The sequence below is a fragment of the Toxorhynchites rutilus genome, unplaced genomic scaffold (genome assembly GCF_029784135.1).
Source record: "Toxorhynchites rutilus septentrionalis strain SRP unplaced genomic scaffold, ASM2978413v1 HiC_scaffold_10, whole genome shotgun sequence".
Taxonomy (NCBI): domain Eukaryota; kingdom Metazoa; phylum Arthropoda; class Insecta; order Diptera; family Culicidae; genus Toxorhynchites; species Toxorhynchites rutilus.
Window position 1 is genome coordinate 252655 of NW_026599652.1, and position 18314 is coordinate 270968.

Genomic DNA, 18314 nt, shown 5'->3' on the forward strand with positions numbered 1-18314 from the left:
CGATAGATAAAATGTCTACGCGTTCTATACTTGTTACTTTCTGATCCAAAAACTTGTTTCAATAGTCTTAAAATTGCTTTCAAAACAGGCTATTGAAATCACCAATCGGTATATAAGCGAGCGCCGCTCGGAAATCCACTTAGTTCTAATTGAACAGCGATTGGAGCATGTTGTCGCTGTTGTGGTGAAGCTCTTCGTTTATCATGAAAGCGCGAATGAACGGTGTCTCTAAGAGCCTGTTTGTGCACCTTAGGCCAGAAGGGAATCCATCAGGAGGAGAGTGATGCCACAAACTGTTCCCCGGGAAGATCTCGAAGCAGCCGCTACAAACACACACACATACACGCACGGCATTCTTTCCGTTTGGATGCCATTCAGCATCGAGAAAGATCCGGAAAATAATCTGCCAGTTCCTCTGGGAATTTAAAAATACATTCATGTGAAAGAGTTTATTTGAATGTTTTCTATCCATGTAACACTGTGACCAAATATGTTTCAATCAAGTGCTATTAACAGATGGTTATCGAGTTAGCATTAACCACTGGTGGGCTTCCAGTATCGAGGAAAATGTGGTAATATCTAATCGTTACTGAAAATAATCTGCCAATTCCTCTGGGAATTTAAAAATACATTCATGTGAAAGAGTTTATTTGAATGTTTTCTATCCATGTAACACTGTGACCAAATACATTTGGTTTTGTGATTTTTCAATCAATCGCAATTAACAGAATAGCTTCTGAAGATTATTCTTCCCCATCAGTAGAATATTTCCGTATCCAATATTGTATGCGCCCGCAATCGATTATTGCTCAGTCGCCGAAAGTTCCGAGCTCAGAGGGTTCATTCCCCTCTAGTTTGCCTTCCAAATTGCCATCGTAAACCATGCCTTCTCTCGATTCAATCACGCACAAAAAGCATACTTAAGCGATATTCTGGTGGTGAGACGCATTCATTTTTCGTGAGGACATCGACAAGACAACATCGTTGCTGAGGGTGCTGGACGGCGAAGGATCGAGATCTGCCCTGAAACGCAGGCAGTTTGTTTGAACCTGTGAGGGAGCACAGAGAAGCCGATCCTTCAGGAGAAGAGAAGGTGACCATCGAAGCAGCCGCTACACACACATATACACGCGCGGAATTCTTACCGTTTGGATGCCATTCAGCATCGAGAAAGATCCGGAAAATAATCTGCCAGTTCCTCTGGGAATTTAAAAATACATTCATGTGAAAGAATTTATTTGAATGTTTTCTATCTATGTAACACTGTGACCAAATATGTTTCAATCAAGTGCTATTAACAGATGGTTATCGAGTTAGCATAAACCACTGGTGGGCTTCCAGTATCGAGGAAAATGTGGTAATATCTAATCGTTACTGAAAATAATCTGCCAGTTCCTCTGGGAATTTAAAATTACATTCAAGTGAAAGAGTTTATTTTAATGTTTTCTATCCATGTAACACTGTGACCAAATACATTTGGTCACAGTGTTACAGAATAGCTTCTGAAGATTATTCTTCCCTATCAGTAGAATATTTCCGTATCCAATATTGGATGCATAAAACCTTGTGCATCCAACGTAACACTCTCGTTTTCGAAGTCCCCCAAATATTCATTCATTCAGAATGAATTCAGATTCAAATTCAAACAAATGATCTCTAAATCAACGATAGTCCTACGTCACCCTTGCGGTTATACCATAGATATAACCCACTTCCTGTTTTTCTTGTTGCTGATGCAGTGACGCTAACTGAAACTAGCACAATGTCGCTAGTACTAGCACAATGTCGCATAGACAAGAATTTTTACATTTTCCGGATTTTTTGCAAAAAGGGACTGCATAATAATTATGAAGAGGGTTGGCGATACAACCGAGCCTTGGGGAATTCCCCTTTCTTGGATTTTCAATGAAGATTTTGTGTTGTTGACTATGGCTCTGAGTTCTATTTTCTAGGAAACTTTTCACATAGAAACCTAGTCTTCCACGGATCACCCAGTCGAAGAGACTCTTCAATACTGGATATCTCCATGCTGATCAAATGCTTTACTTAGATAAAGTGATGCCACATCTGCGTGGTGATCTTTCTCAATAACGTCATGTACAATAGCCTGTAGATCTTCGAGGTGATCTTCTGTGCATTTTCCCGCACGAAAAGCGAACTGTCTTGGATCGAGCAGCTTATTAGACTCTAAAAAGGTCTTTAGGCGTCGATTTACTATCCTTTCTAGAACTTTTCCAACACAACTCAAAAGAGTCGAAAATTGTATAGAAGATGTTGGTTTTGACTACGTCTTTCATTTCTGTACCGGGGTGTTAGTTCAAAGTTTCTAAAACGAGAGAGTGACGCTGGACTGCAAGGTTTTGAACGTTAATACCTCTTTACCGGCTGGATGGAGTGGTATAATAATCACTTCATCCAAGAGATAAAATGTCAACGAATTATATGATTGTCACTTATCGGTTCAAAAGCTTAAAAATTGCTTTGAAAGCAAGCTATTGAAATCATAACAATCTTGCTCATTGATGATGATTGGTGATCGCAATGTGTTCCCGAACACGGTCACAAAATATAGGCACATGAAGAAACCGTGATTTGTTTTGCTCGCTTGCATGAGTGTTTGGGCATTGAGCTTCGTATTACGGAATGGAGGAGTAGGCATGACAATATGGGGTTGCAGTAGAAATGAACACACTTTTAAAATCAAAATTATGAATGAGAATTAATTTTCCCAAAAAAAAATTAGTACTCTATGTAAATGAAAATCACTTTTGCTTGCAAGTAGTGAAAAAATATCATGCAAAAATTGTGTCTCTAGATAATTTTATATTATAATGTTATGTTCTGGTGAGAATATCTGAAAAATCTGAAAATCGTTTAAATTAGGGTCATAACGACGTACGTCTAATAGGTAAATAACACCAAGAAAAAAATTTCATACAAATTTTAGCAATTTAAAACTGCTTTAAGGGCGACTGATAGAGAATAGCTGGTCTCATACAAACTAATGTCGTATCCAGATGACACCATTCCACCGTCAACGCGAAAAGCAGACATACGCAAGGCGTGAGTACTTTCACTCGCATCGGTTTCTGTTCTGCTTTCGCATGGAACAGTCATGAAAAATTGTTTGCGTATGAATGCGTCCGAGCGAAGTAATATTCGCACCCATTTACGCATTCGGCTTGGTGTTCCCGTGATGTAATCCAATAGCATCAGTTTGGCTTGGTGTTCCCGTGATGTAATCCAATAGCATTTAGATCCAAAAATGGTCCAGTCGGTAATTTTTCCGATCATAGAGAACAAACTCATTGCACCACTGATACGCTCAAAATATTTCAAAAATCCAAATATTTGTCGAGTTGTTATCCAATCAATTTTAGATCGGAACCAATGACGGAGAGGTCGAGAGAGAACGCGGTTTTGGTCATAGAATACGTCAACGGCGATCGCTTCATAAGTTTTCCAACCAGTGCTTTAAACAATCTTTGGTTTTTAAATTACAACATACGAATCAACAAATTAGAAGAATAAAAAAATTGATTGTTCTATTGTACATACCTTTCAATTCATCGACAACAGACATGCTTTCATTGCTAGACAACGTATTTCCAGTATCAGAATTCTTTTGTTTTGAGCCTGTTTGTTGTGAAGGAACGTCATTTCGAATGGCTGAATTTTGTGCGATATCGTCTAAAGATTTCTGGATGCAATCACCTGAAAATATACATGAGGGTAAAAAAGTATTTAATGAAAGTCATAGCCGGAAAATTACTTCATTTAATTAAAAAAAGTTAAGATAATTTAATCACAGTTGTTATCAATAACCTATTACAATGCAAATTGATTGGACAAAACACTTCAGTTTGTTTGTACTCATACATTTAGTTTACACACCGTCGGTTTCGTACAGAATCATACACGTTTTGTTTTACTTCTACAACTTTTTCGGACACGTTGCAGAGTTATGCTCACACAAACTGCGTCGTCAATCTAAGGACACACGGGAACTTCCGATCGGACACAATTTTTTCTTCACGCGAATTCTCGGGAAACAAAAACACACTTTTAGGTATAGTCTTTTTCTCTACACAAGCCAAAGGATAACTTCAAAAACACACAGCCCTCGGTTGAGTGCAATTTACGGCTGGAATTTTGCAATCGGCTGACTGCACACAAAAATTTTGAAGGTAGCAACGGAAGCGGGATCGGTTGAGCCAACACGATGTAATCACCTAAGACAAGACGTGACAACTGGCTTCTTACTCTTCTTTCTGCATTTTCTTCGACCAAGTGCTAGATAACAGGGAAGCGAGATGTGAAGGTTGCCAAATGTTATAAAATTTCGGAAGATTATTTTCCCATGAAAAACATGTGTTCTTCGTATCATGTATTTTCTGAGTTGCATAATTTTTTTTGTATTAATCTTCCGACCGAATATCACATATTTTAAACAATAAGTATTTTCCTGTTATTTTGGTATCCAAAAAATAAAATGTGAAGAGATAAAGAAAACTAGAAAACGTAGATTTGATAGTAGGTGTATGATATGTTGACATATATGAATTAAATTCAAAGTTCATTTTATTTATCAAGAGATTACGGGCCTTACCGTTTACACTTCAAGATGAAAACGGAATGGACGACACGCCATGAAATTTCGTTTTACGAGTTAGAGAAAATGATGGGTTTTCAGGTAGAATGAACACTCTTCAAATAGAAATTATGAATGAAAATTAACTTCTCCGTATCATATTAGTGTTGATTGTGAATGGAAAACTTTGCTTTCTTCATTTGGTAAAATAATCTCGTACAAAAATTGTATCTGAAGATAATTTTATATTATAATGAGTAGTTTTAGTGAGAATATCGCAAAGTGTATAGAAAACAGGTCAAGTTAGGGTAAGAAAGACGTTCTTCAAGTAAATAAATAACGCCAAGTAAAAATTTTCATTCAGGTTTTAACAATTTAAAAGTGCCTTCGGGCCGAGTAGTAAGACTTGTTAAAAGCTTATTTCGTTTCCAGATATCGATACCGTATCTCTGTCATCGCGGATAAACTTCAATTCGTTTTTACCGTGGAGTGTATACGGAAATAAGGCCTTATAATTTAACTTTGATATCGTTCAAATACTAACAGTACTGAAATATTGATAAAATCATACATTCCCAAATAATAACATAGCGTTTATTCAGGTTTTTTTTCTGTAGGTATGTATGGTTTATTCAAGTTCCAATATGATTTTAAATACTTTTCTGCTGCGTTGGTTGTTATTTGTTATTAGATTATAATTATATTGCTAACTGCTTTACGGTTGGAAAATAATTGAATGCTCTTCTTTGTTAGGTCGCTGCTATTATGCTATGCTAGATGGCAAAATAATCCCGAAAAGATGTAGGGTGGAAATTCCGATGCAATGTTTCCTTCTCTTCGGGAACACCGGACGTAATAGAAACGAAAATATACAAAACAAATCCATTATAGAAATTATCGCTAAATTGAAATGTGAATGCAACAATTATTCAATTTTGAATATATTTGGCAACATATTTATCTTTGTTAATTATTTTACTCATTAGCCAATCAGAAGGCGAGTTGCAAGTGGTCCGAGTTTGACAGAAGTGGTGGTCCGGAATCGGCCCCCTATTGTCATGTCTCGTCTCAGGCTTCGTTTATTGCGATAGTTGCACCGTATTCGTTCGATTAATAATTGATTTCTGTATCGGGGATCACTAGTCACCAATATCTACACAGTAGAATATAAATTGAAGCATTGTTTGTTTACAATGACATAAAGCTGCAAGGTCATCACCTGGTCTTATAGAAGGAGGAAGGAGAATAGAAGGAGTTACAGAGTATTGCTGTACGAATTTTCAAACGCGTTTTTCTCAAAACCATGTTTTTCAATTGGTGGTATCAATATATCAGGATCTACTCGACCGATTTGGCTGATATTTTTTATCAGCATTTAAAAATTAATTATCTAAAGCGTTACATGCCGTTTTGACGTAGAACTACGTCTTTCATTAAGGGTGCCAAATCAGAAAACAGGTCACGTTTTTATGAAATAAAGTTAATGTTAATAACTATTTTTGCCGCGAACAGATTTTGGCGATTTACATACTAAACGAATCGGAAATTCCCTAAGATTTGTTTAATATGCTATACATTGGAATCTCCTGGTTTGTAAATGGTTAAAATTCATGAAAACTTTAAGCGTTTTCATTTTTCCTTACATTTGTTCTGTCCATTTGCGTGCTTTCCAGAACAGAGCTGTCAATAACGAGCATTGAAGGGGAAATCGTAGGATTTAAAGTCTCCGCGAACAGAGGAAAAGAAGAAGATTGAAGGGGAACACTTGCCTAGAGTATAAACAGTGGATCTCGCTGAGGCAAACTTTTATCATTCCACTCCGACCGTCGACAGAGACGGACGTGTTTGGAGCTCCATTCATTACCTGATTTTTAAAAAGCTATTTATTTCTCTTTTCAGATTGTCTACCTGCGATTCATCAACTACCTGTCTGCCCTTGAGGACTACAACAATGGGGAAAACCCGGTCAACCGACCCAGGCATACCACATGGCACCAACAAACGACATCGATCGGACACCGGCAAGGAGCCAATATTAGAAAGAAACCGCTATGCTTTATTGGATGGCCATACCGAGGAGGAACCAACTACCGAGAAAGTAAATGTAGAGAAAAAGGTGAAAGTACCACCTTATTTTACAACATCGAGAGATATAGGAACTTTGAGGTCTGAATTGCTGGCGCTGAAATTGCAGCCAGTTTTTAAAATATGCAGCATCGGGATTAAAATCACTAGTCCCAACCTGGAGCAATATAAAATAATTGGATCATACCTGAAATCAAAAAATCATGAGTTTTACACTCACGATACGCCGTCTGAAAAACCATTTAAGGTGGTGTTGCGAGGTCTTCCTGCTATTGAGTTGGAGGATATTAAAAAAGATCTGGAACAATCATACAATATTCAGCTGTTAGCTGTATATCGGATGACTAGGCATAAAACGCCAGACAATGGGTATTCCAATGTTTTGTACCTGATCCACTTCAAGAAAGGATCAGCCAACATAACTCGCATAAGAGAAATCAGTGAGATCTTCAACATCTCGGTACAATGGGACCGATACAAACCTCAACATCGGGATGTAACGCAATGTTCAAATTGCCTTGGTTTCGGACACGGAACAAGAAACTGTCACATGAAAACTCGTTGTGGCAAGTGTGCTGCTGACCACCTAACAAGCACTTGCAGCCTTCCAGAAAAAGAACCTCGCAAATGCGTTAACTGTGGCGAAAGTCACCAAGCCACCAGCCGTAGCTGCACAAAACGTGCGGATTTTAAACGTATCTGGAAGCAAGCTACTGATAAAACACAGAATAGGAAGAAGGTTCCAGAATTTACTGACAAAGAGTTCCCTCCAATGGTTTCTCGCACGATTCCTGTTCTTCCTCCTCTTCCACTTCCTACAGGTCGCCCCCAAACGGCCTCTTCTAGCGAAAAGCCAAAAAAGGAGCAACCGAGCTATAGTAAGGTTGCAGCTATTGGTTTATCACCTACACCAAAACCTTCACCTCATTCCTCTTCTACTGAGGAGCTTTATAGCATGCAAGAACTTGCAACCCTGTTCTTGAACTAGATCGACAGACTAGAAGTTGTCGCAACCAACAGGAACAAGTACAAGTTATGCTACATTTTTATTATAACCATGGATCGGTCATCTCTAAGGCTAATTAATTGGAATGCCTGCTCTCTTAAGAGTAAGCTTATCGAGTTCACTGACTTCCTGGTGACAAACAGCATCAACGTAGCTATCGTTACTGAGACGCATCTTAAACCGAATATTAATATTCGAGTCCCGAATTATCGTCTATTGAGAATGGATCGTGCTGGTTCTGGTGGAGGAGGTGTTGCCTTAGCCATCAGAAATAACATCAGATATCGACTTTTGCCGTGTCTGAAACTCAACATCATCGAAGCTATTGGGGCGGAAATCACAACATCGATTGGGTCTATTATCGTGATTGCGGTCTACTATCCCAAACAGACGTCAATCAGAGATGGCTCAGCGTTGCTTCTTAAAAACGATATCATCAAGCTAACACGAAGGCAGTCGAAATACGTCATCGGCGGGGACATTAATGCTCGACATCAGTCCTGGGGAAACCAAAGGAGGAATCAATATGGAGTGACTCTAAATGATGATCTACAGTGTGGGCGCTACAGGATTCTTAGTCCAGCGACCCCCACTCGCATTTCTCGTTCTGGAGTACATTCCATAATTGATTTCTTCATTACCAACATGGATCGCCACATCGGTGATCCTATTGCCCTTAACGAGTTGAGTTCGGATCACTTCCCAGTGATGGTTGAATTGGGAGTGAATGTCGTAGTCAGGAGGCCACAATGTAGACGGGACCATCATCGTGCGAATTGGGTGGAATTCCAGCAGCTTATTGACAACAACATTGATCTCAATCAGCCTCTTGAATCTCCCGAAGATATCGAAGCAACAGGTCTGCTCTATTCAAACTGCAGTTATTCAGGCTCGCCAAAACCACATCCCAGAAACGATTCAGGTGAGTGACTCTGTTCAAATTGATTCCATTACTAAACATTTGATTAGGCTTCGGAACCTCTATCGAAGGCAGTACCAACGTACTGGTATTCGAGAGAGGAAACGACAGTATAATCAGTTAACCAAGGTTATCCAGGCCAGAATGATTGATCTCCGTAACAAAAAATTCGCAAAAGATATTAGTAAACTTCCGAATAACTCCAAGCCTTTTTGGAGGCTCGCTAAAATTCTCAAGACCAAGTCTAATCCTATTCCTCCTCTTCTTCAACCTGACAATTCAGAACGATTGATAACACCTGCCGAAAAGGCTAATGCAATTGGCAACCATTTCGCTAGTTCACACAATCTTGGCCAGAACATTACAAGTCCATTTGAAGCTTCGGCGAATGATACTGTAAGGGCTATTGACAATATCCATTCTGTACCTCAAGAGAGTGAAATCATCTCGACTGCAGAGGTTATCTCGGTTATACGCTCGTTGAAGAATATGAAGGCCCCCGGCTTCGACAGTATATTTAACATTGAGTTGAAACATCTTAGTAACAACTTATATGAAATTATGACTTCTGTCTTCAACAGATGTCTATCACTTGGCTACTTCCCCTCGAGTTGGAAGTTGGCAAAAGTGATCCCGATACTAAAACCGGGAAAAGATCCTTCTTCTTCAAAGAGCTATCGACCAATTAGCCTTCTCCCAGCATTTTCGAAAGTATTCGAAAAAATTATATTAACGCGCATTCTTGCTTTTGCAGATGAGCACAATATATTTTTGGATGAGCAGTTTGGATTCCGAAAAGTTCACTCTACAATTCACCAGCTTCGTAGAGTATACAATATAATCAGACGAAACAAGTCAGTTTCAAAATCATCTGCCATGGCACTTCTTGATGTTGAAAAAGCATTTGATAATGTTTGGCATAATGGTCTCATTTACAAGCTTCAGAACTTTGGTTTTCCTACATACTTGATAAAAATTATAAAAAATTATCTTTCTGATAGAGCGTTCAATGTTTCTATAAACAATATTTCATCAGAGAAATTCATTGTGAATGCAGGTGTTCCTCAAGGATCCATCTTGGGACCAATTCTTTTCAATATCTACACTTCATGCTTGGTTTTAAAGTCTGTGTTAGGGAAACCGTAAATCGGGCCAATCAGAACGATGCAGTTAGGGCGTTTAGATAACGCCTAATATTTTACAGTTATTCAGTTGTTTATCTAATGAAAAACAACATTTTGTTAGTTGCGATAGATGCGTAGAAATATTCCCTATCAAGTGATGCAAACAGCTCTCCTATCCAGTAAGAAATGTTCGAGCTATAAGCATTCGAAATCTTTCATTTTTTCCTGCATGTTCTGTGTTTAGGTTTTCATTTTACCCTCCATATATTCCGGTTATACGTAGTCCCACGTCAAAACGGCAAATGGTTTTAAAAGTAATAGTTTCTGCAGCAAATTATTTATTGTGCATTCGTCTACATTCGAATTAAAGGTAAAACCTTGTAAAATTATATAGATTTCAATTTATAATTTTTCTCATTGATTTTTAAAGAGGTAAGCGGCCACAGGAGGTTACTCAGCTGGAGGTGCTGGAACCGGGTTTTGCGCCGCTTAAAGATAATTAACTGCCACATCCGCAGCAACCGGCCTGGGAGGAACCATTCGTGCCCGAGGAATGATATTTGGTCTCACTCCGTAAGCATTGTTGATCTGCTGAACGACAATTCTGCGAGCTTTTTCCAACCGATCGGTGTTATTGTTGCGGAAACAGCCGAGTTGATATAGATAGAGCAACACTCCTACGAAAACTACCGTTAAGCATCTTGCCGGAGACGAGTATAGATATACAGGTCGGACTCGATTATATGTGATTCGATTATATACAATTTTGGACTCGATTATATACAGCTTGGAAAAACAAAAATTTTCTAGCTTATTTCAAGAAGGAAAGGAGAGCCTTTCAGCGTTAAGGTGAAGTTTAAGTGGCTATTACATGTGCAGTGGGGTAAAAATCGGGATTTTTTAAGATATTGCTTGAATTTTCACCAGGAATTGTTTAGATCGATATTGCAGCCAAATAATGAAAGATAGAAGTTGGGCGTCAAAGAACGAATTGTAGAGCGGTTAAAGAACTTCAATTTAATTGTTGCAAAAAATTTTAGGATAAAATTAATAATAACACATTAAAAATTATTAACTTTGAAGTTTTTTACTTCCAAAATGTTATTAACATCCACTAATTGAGTTGTTCCACTACTAATCCTGTACTAATTTTTCTCATCTTGCAAATGAAATCATCAAAATTGTCTTCCTTAGCGTACTTTTTAATGTAGAGCCAGTTTGAAGCAACAGAGTCCGAAACAAAAAAAAAACTATCTCTTCTCTGTTCTATAACTCTGTCATTGTTGAAATTCGAAAATATGCGTAGGAGTAGTTTTTTCATCAAATATAATCGTCTATCACCTCCTAAGACAATCTGGAAAAATTATTTTTTTTCGTGTGAGAAAGGTGTTTTCTGACTTAAAGGGGATGAATCAAAAATCAAATTCCTCTTTTATTTTCAAAAATCGAAAAATACATGTAAAAAAAACAAATAAAAAAAAATTGACTCGATTATATACAGTGAACAGAAATCAAAAACTGTATATAATCGAGTCCGCGCTGTACCACGGTCATCAGGATTCACACCCGACACAAGGTAAAGAAAATGTCCAACCAGTCACGTTTTTCTTGCTCCTCGACCACAATATTAGGAAACCTTCTAGCCGGGCAGCGCCCGCCTCCGCAACTGTCGCAGGTTGTGCTTTAAGTGTTCCAACAGCGGTAATGGCAGTGGCAGTGCCCGAGGGTACATTTGATGAAGCAGCTGCTGATGGTGAAGTTTCCGCGCCCACTCCAATCGCAGGTGATGATGGCATTGGAGAGCTTGCACTGTTTGGTATCGTGGATTGACTAGATGATCCTTGATTGACAGGTGTTGGCGCTGGTCCGGGATCGCCCCATTCGAAGTTATCGAAGCTGGAATGCTACCGGCTGATGGCATTGGCGAGAGGTATGGGTAGTATGCTAGGTTCGACAAAGTATGTGCGAATATTGGATTTGGAGGGATGTTAGCTGCTGATAGATTTGGCGGAGGGCTCTACATTGGTGAAGCTGTCATTGCAAGTTTGCTGGGGCACTTGGAATCAATGTTGGTGGATTGGTCTGTCCATTAGATATCACATTGATTTGAGTTTGCTGACCTTCATAATGGCGGATCTAATATAATGCTATCTTTTCTTCCCGATGTGCGAAAATGCGAATAGTGCTGTTACATTTAAGAAAGAAACAAATGACAATCTTACATTTTTTTTTAGAATATCCTCCTCAGATGGACTCTCATTTGCAAATTTTGTTTTTGAATTGATCTTTTTGTACACAAATGCGATAGAGCGCACCAAATCTAAACAGTGCCCTTTAGGAATTTAGTAAATATCATTACCTCCAGAGATGCCAGCAGAAGGTCTTCGTCGAAAATATGAAATGTTGATGTGTATAAATACCTGCCAGCTACCTTTGTAATCGTGAGAATAGTAAAGTGATGTTTGAAAAACTGCAGGGAATTGAGTCAAGACATATAGAAAAGAAATACGATAGCCCTGTAGACTGCAACAGAATAGAGTCTCCGATAAAAATTTAATATCAGTAAAATTGCGAACTTGTCTGCAAATTTGGCATCCTTGCAATGATGATAAACAAATTTCGAAATAATTCGAAGACGAACGGATTGATAAATGTGCTTAATCGAAGTCGAACGGGTTACAAAATGCATTATTTTGCCAATTTCAACCCGTTCGGGATCCGGAATAGAGGTGAATTCCTTAATATTTTCCTTCGTTGATCGTATTGTTGTGAACCTATTCACGTTGGAGAGCATATTCGAACATATTCGTTGGCCGAGGCATTTTGATGTAATGTAATACTTTTCCGTTTACTATTTTTGAAAGCATAGGCAGCCGTGGCAGTGTTCCGAGCTCTGCAATACAATTTTCTTACCCAATGTTAAAGTTGCTTAAACTTACATTATACACCCATTAAACGTAAAAATAATAATTGTATTGATATCAATAAAATTTTATTCTATTGATTTTCATGACATGAAACGCTATGACTAAGGAATAACATTTTATTGAGTAGTTTTTATAGCTGTTTCGATGATGTTGTCTGGCATCAGTGTCGAAAAAATAACGAATTTCACCAAACAAACAAAACCATGGTCGAAGATTGGAAAATGAAAATTTAACTTTCAGAGCACTTGCTCGAGTTTTGATGGGAAGTGTGCGAAAACGATCATTTTCTTCACACTGTTTCGCAAAATTATAGATTTTCGGGCGAGTGATGAGGGAGGGACATGAAAGAAATGAGCGCCATTGTGGCTAGCTTCCACTTTAACCTTAATATAGAGAAAACACGGAAACGGAAAAAGCAATTTTCTTTTATCATTTTTAGTTTGTGTTTAATTCAACCCAATGCGAATTTTAATTGGACTAACAACACCTACACTATACTATATGTAGAGCATATGGGAAATCACTTTTTCTAATATTTCTTCACTTCTACAATTTTTCTCGCCGCTTAACCAAACGACCCGTTCTCGAGCGGAAAAACAGCTTGATTTTTTATTTATGAAAATTGAAATAAATCGTTTCACATATCAAGTAATTTTCACCACAACACAAAATTTACACTTACACTTGTGATCATTTTTTCACAATACACGATCGGCCATTGATATGAAATTACACGAAGCAACATTTCGGTGGGAGCAAAAGCGCCCCCTATGTATTTGCAATGTTTCTTCTTATTTTCCTTTGTTTACGGAGACTTTAAATCTAACGATTCAATCGTCTCCGATTTTCTATTCTACTATTTTTATTATTCTAGTTTCAAATGTTCTATATTTTCCTGTAAAGTCCTGTTTCATCATTACTCAATATGTCCCTTAGGTTTTTTCCAATATTAATCCTAATTCTAGCATCCTTCGTATGTTGACAATCCAGTAGTAAGTGACTTACAGAGATGGGAGCCTCGTTGCAAGAGCATTGAGGTTTTTCTTTATTTCTTTGAAAAAGATATGTATGAGTGACCTTTGTATGGCCGATTCGAAGACGGGTGAGAAGCCGTCTTTCCTTACTGTTGTTTCTGTCATGCCATGGAAGAGTGGTATTTTTAATTTTTTGAAGAAAAGTTGGTCTGTTGTTTCTCCAGGCTATGTTCCAACTTTGGTGGATCTGCTGTTTTACCCAAAGTTTCGCATCGGAGCGATGAATGGGTACATTAGGGGGTTCTTGAATTCTGCCCCTACCGGCTAATTTGTCGGCGACAATATTTCCAGGAATTCCGGTATCACCGGAAATCCAACAGAAGGTAATATTTTTATCTGAGGCAGCTTCTTCTATTGCAATGATCCATGGGTGAAGGTTTTTACCTTTTCGAAGAGCCCGGAGACAGCTCGCGGGATCATAAAACAGAACAATAGGAAGAGAATCATGTGTGCACTCTTGGGTAGCGATTAGAAGCGAAAATGCTTCTGCGCTAAAAATAGTGCATTGTGGAGGAAGCGAGAAACTACTAGTATATCGGTTTTCAAAAATACCGCCACCGACACCATCAGTGCTTAGTGTACTTGATGTTCAAACTGGAATTTTGTTACTACGAGGTGATTGAAACAGGCCTTCACTTTTGATGGGAGATCTTCTGCACGAACTTCCTTGAGTAAATCAAGGTTAACATTCGGCGGTTTTACATTCCAATTCCTTTCCATGACCGTCAAATGTACACATATATCGGGAAGATTCTAATTCGTGTGTTCTTTGAATTGGTCCTTTGCCCGAGATATTAATGTAACATCATGGTCACGGTCAGGAATTGAAAGGTAACGAATAGCTCTATTTGTTACAATCTTCGTAACGAGTCGATCAAATGGTAGTTGCCCACTCTCTGCCATAACAGCGAGGGTAGGACTTGTAACGAAGGCACCAATGGCTATCTTTATTGCCTTGTTATATACCGGTTCGATCGTTTTTAGTGGTTTTTCACCACCTCGGCTGAAGATGCTTACTCCATAGAGAATTTTTGGTATTAACCAAGCATTTATTATCCGTAAAAGAGATTTCCTATGTCCCAAAGCTAGATTGCCAGAAATCGCCTTCAATAGATTCAATCTATTGCGGGCATCTTTTTTGACCATCTGAGCATGTGGTTTAAAAATCAGTCTCTTATCAAAAGTTTTTGCAAGTATTTTGAGAGTTTTGACTAAGGGAATTTGGGTTTCGAAAATTTTAGGGTTGGAAACTTTGAAGTGAGCTTTGGGATTACATATATGCAGAAGTTTTGATTTTTCGGGGATATATCGAAACCAGCCCCGTTTTGAACAGAATCAATCGCTTTCTGAAGTCTTTTGACGTAGGACTACGTCTTACATTTCTATACCGGGGTGTAAAATCAAAGTTTCGAAAACGAAAGCGTTACGCCGGAGACCGAGATTTTGAGCGTTAATAGCTCCTAAACAACTGAACGAAATGGTATGATAAACACTTCATTCGATAGATAAAATGTCTACGCGTTCTATACTTGTTACTTTCTGATCCAAAAACTTGTTTCAATAGTCTTAAAATTGCTTTCAAAACAGGCTATTGAAATCACCAATCGGTATATAAGCGAGCGCCGCTCGGAAATCCACTTAGTTCTAATTGAACAGCGATTGGAGCATGTTGTCGCTGTTGTGGTGAAGCTCTTCGTTTATCATGAAAGCGCGAATGAACGGTGTCTCTAAGAGCCTGTTTGTGCACCTTAGGCCAGAAGGGAATCCATCAGGAGGAGAGTGATGCCACAAACTGTTCCCCGGGAAGATCTCGAAGCAGCCGCTACAAACACACACACATACACGCACGGCATTCTTTCCGTTTGGATGCCATTCAGCATCGAGAAAGATCCGGAAAATAATCTGCCAGTTCCTCTGGGAATTTAAAAATACATTCATGTGAAAGAGTTTATTTGAATGTTTTCTATCCATGTAACACTGTGACCAAATATGTTTCAATCAAGTGCTATTAACAGATGGTTATCGAGTTAGCATTAACCACTGGTGGGCTTCCAGTATCGAGGAAAATGTGGTAATATCTAATCGTTACTGAAAATAATCTGCCAATTCCTCTGGGAATTTAAAAATACATTCATGTGAAAGAGTTTATTTGAATGTTTTCTATCCATGTAACACTGTGACCAAATACATTTGGTTTTGTGATTTTTCAATCAATCGCAATTAACAGAATAGCTTCTGAAGATTATTCTTCCCCATCAGTAGAATATTTCCGTATCCAATATTGTATGCGCCCGCAATCGATTATTGCTCAGTCGCCGAAAGTTCCGAGCTCAGAGGGTTCATTCCCCTCTAGTTTGCCTTCCAAATTGCCATCGTAAACCATGCCTTCTCTCGATTCAATCACGCACAAAAAGCATACTTAAGCGATATTCTGGTGGTGAGACGCATTCATTTTTCGTGAGGACATCGACAAGACAACATCGTTGCTGAGGGTGCTGGACGGCGAAGGATCGAGATCTGCCCTGAAACGCAGGCAGTTTGTTTGAACCTGTGAGGGAGCACAGAGAAGCCGATCCTTCAGGAGAAGAGAAGGTGACCATCGAAGCAGCCGCTACACACACATATACACGCGCGGAATTCTTACCGTTTGGATGCCATTCAGCATCGAGAAAGATCCGGAAAATAATCTGCCAGTTCCTCTGGGAATTTAAAAATACATTCATGTGAAAGAATTTATTTGAATGTTTTCTATCTATGTAACACTGTGACCAAATATGTTTCAATCAAGTGCTATTAACAGATGGTTATCGAGTTAGCATAAACCACTGGTGGGCTTCCAGTATCGAGGAAAATGTGGTAATATCTAATCGTTACTGAAAATAATCTGCCAGTTCCTCTGGGAATTTAAAATTACATTCAAGTGAAAGAGTTTATTTTAATGTTTTCTATCCATGTAACACTGTGACCAAATACATTTGGTCACAGTGTTACAGAATAGCTTCTGAAGATTATTCTTCCCTATCAGTAGAATATTTCCGTATCCAATATTGGATGCATAAAACCTTGTGCATCCAACGTAACACTCTCGTTTTCGAAGTCCCCCAAATATTCATTCATTCAGAATGAATTCAGATTCAAATTCAAACAAATGATCTCTAAATCAACGATAGTCCTACGTCACCCTTGCGGTTATACCATAGATATAACCCACTTCCTGTTTTTCTTGTTGCTGATGCAGTGACGCTAACTGAAACTAGCACAATGTCGCTAGTACTAGCACAATGTCGCATAGACAAGAATTTTTACATTTTCCGGATTTTTTGCAAAAAGGGACTGCATAATAATTATGAAGAGGGTTGGCGATACAACCGAGCCTTGGGGAATTCCCCTTTCTTGGATTTTCAATGAAGATTTTGTGTTGTTGACTATGGCTCTGAGTTCTATTTTCTAGGAAACTTTTCACATAGAAACCTAGTCTTCCACGGATCACCCAGTCGAAGAGACTCTTCAATACTGGATATCTCCATGCTGATCAAATGCTTTACTTAGATAAAGTGATGCCACATCTGCGTGGTGATCTTTCTCAATAACGTCATGTACAATAGCCTGTAGATCTTCGAGGTGATCTTCTGTGCATTTTCCCGCACGAAAAGCGAACTGTCTTGGATCGAGCAGCTTATTAGACTCTAAAAAGGTCTTTAGGCGTCGATTTACTATCCTTTCTAGAACTTTTCCAACACAACTCAAAAGAGTCGAAAATTGTATAGAAGATGTTGGTTTTGACTACGTCTTTCATTTCTGTACCGGGGTGTTAGTTCAAAGTTTCTAAAACGAGAGAGTGACGCTGGACTGCAAGGTTTTGAACGTTAATACCTCTTTACCGGCTGGATGGAGTGGTATAATAATCACTTCATCCAAGAGATAAAATGTCAACGAATTATATGATTGTCACTTATCGGTTCAAAAGCTTAAAAATTGCTTTGAAAGCAAGCTATTGAAATCATAACAATCTTGCTCATTGATGATGATTGGTGATCGCAATGTGTTCCCGAACACGGTCACAAAATATAGGCACATGAAGAAACCGTGATTTGTTTTGCTCGCTTGCATGAGTGTTTGGGCATTGAGCTTCGTATTACGGAATGGAGGAGTAGGCATGACAATATGGGGTTGCAGTAGAAATGAACACACTTTTAAAATCAAAATTATGAATGAGAATTAATTTTCCCAAAAAAAAATTAGTACTCTATGTAAATGAAAATCACTTTTGCTTGCAAGTAGTGAAAAAATATCATGCAAAAATTGTGTCTCTAGATAATTTTATATTATAATGTTATGTTCTGGTGAGAATATCTGAAAAATCTGAAAATCGTTTAAATTAGGGTCATAACGACGTACGTCTAATAGGTAAATAACACCAAGAAAAAAATTTCATACAAATTTTAGCAATTTAAAACTGCTTTAAGGGCGACTGATAGAGAATAGCTGGTCTCATACAAACTAATGTCGTATCCAGATGACACCATTCCACCGTCAACGCGAAAAGCAGACATACGCAAGGCGTGAGTACTTTCACTCGCATCGGTTTCTGTTCTGCTTTCGCATGGAACAGTCATGAAAAATTGTTT

General features: G+C 38.4%; 1 protein-coding gene across 1 annotated transcript in view; it reads right to left on the bottom strand.

Annotated features, from left to right (window-relative positions):
* LOC129781445 (uncharacterized) overlaps positions 1-18314 on the bottom strand; it is a 324032-nt gene that overhangs the window by 239901 nt on the left and 65817 nt on the right. The window contains exon 7 of the mRNA XM_055789175.1: positions 3559-3714. The gene's annotated coding sequence lies outside the window, so the exon portion shown is untranslated. The remainder of the gene's footprint in view (positions 1-3558; positions 3715-18314) is intronic.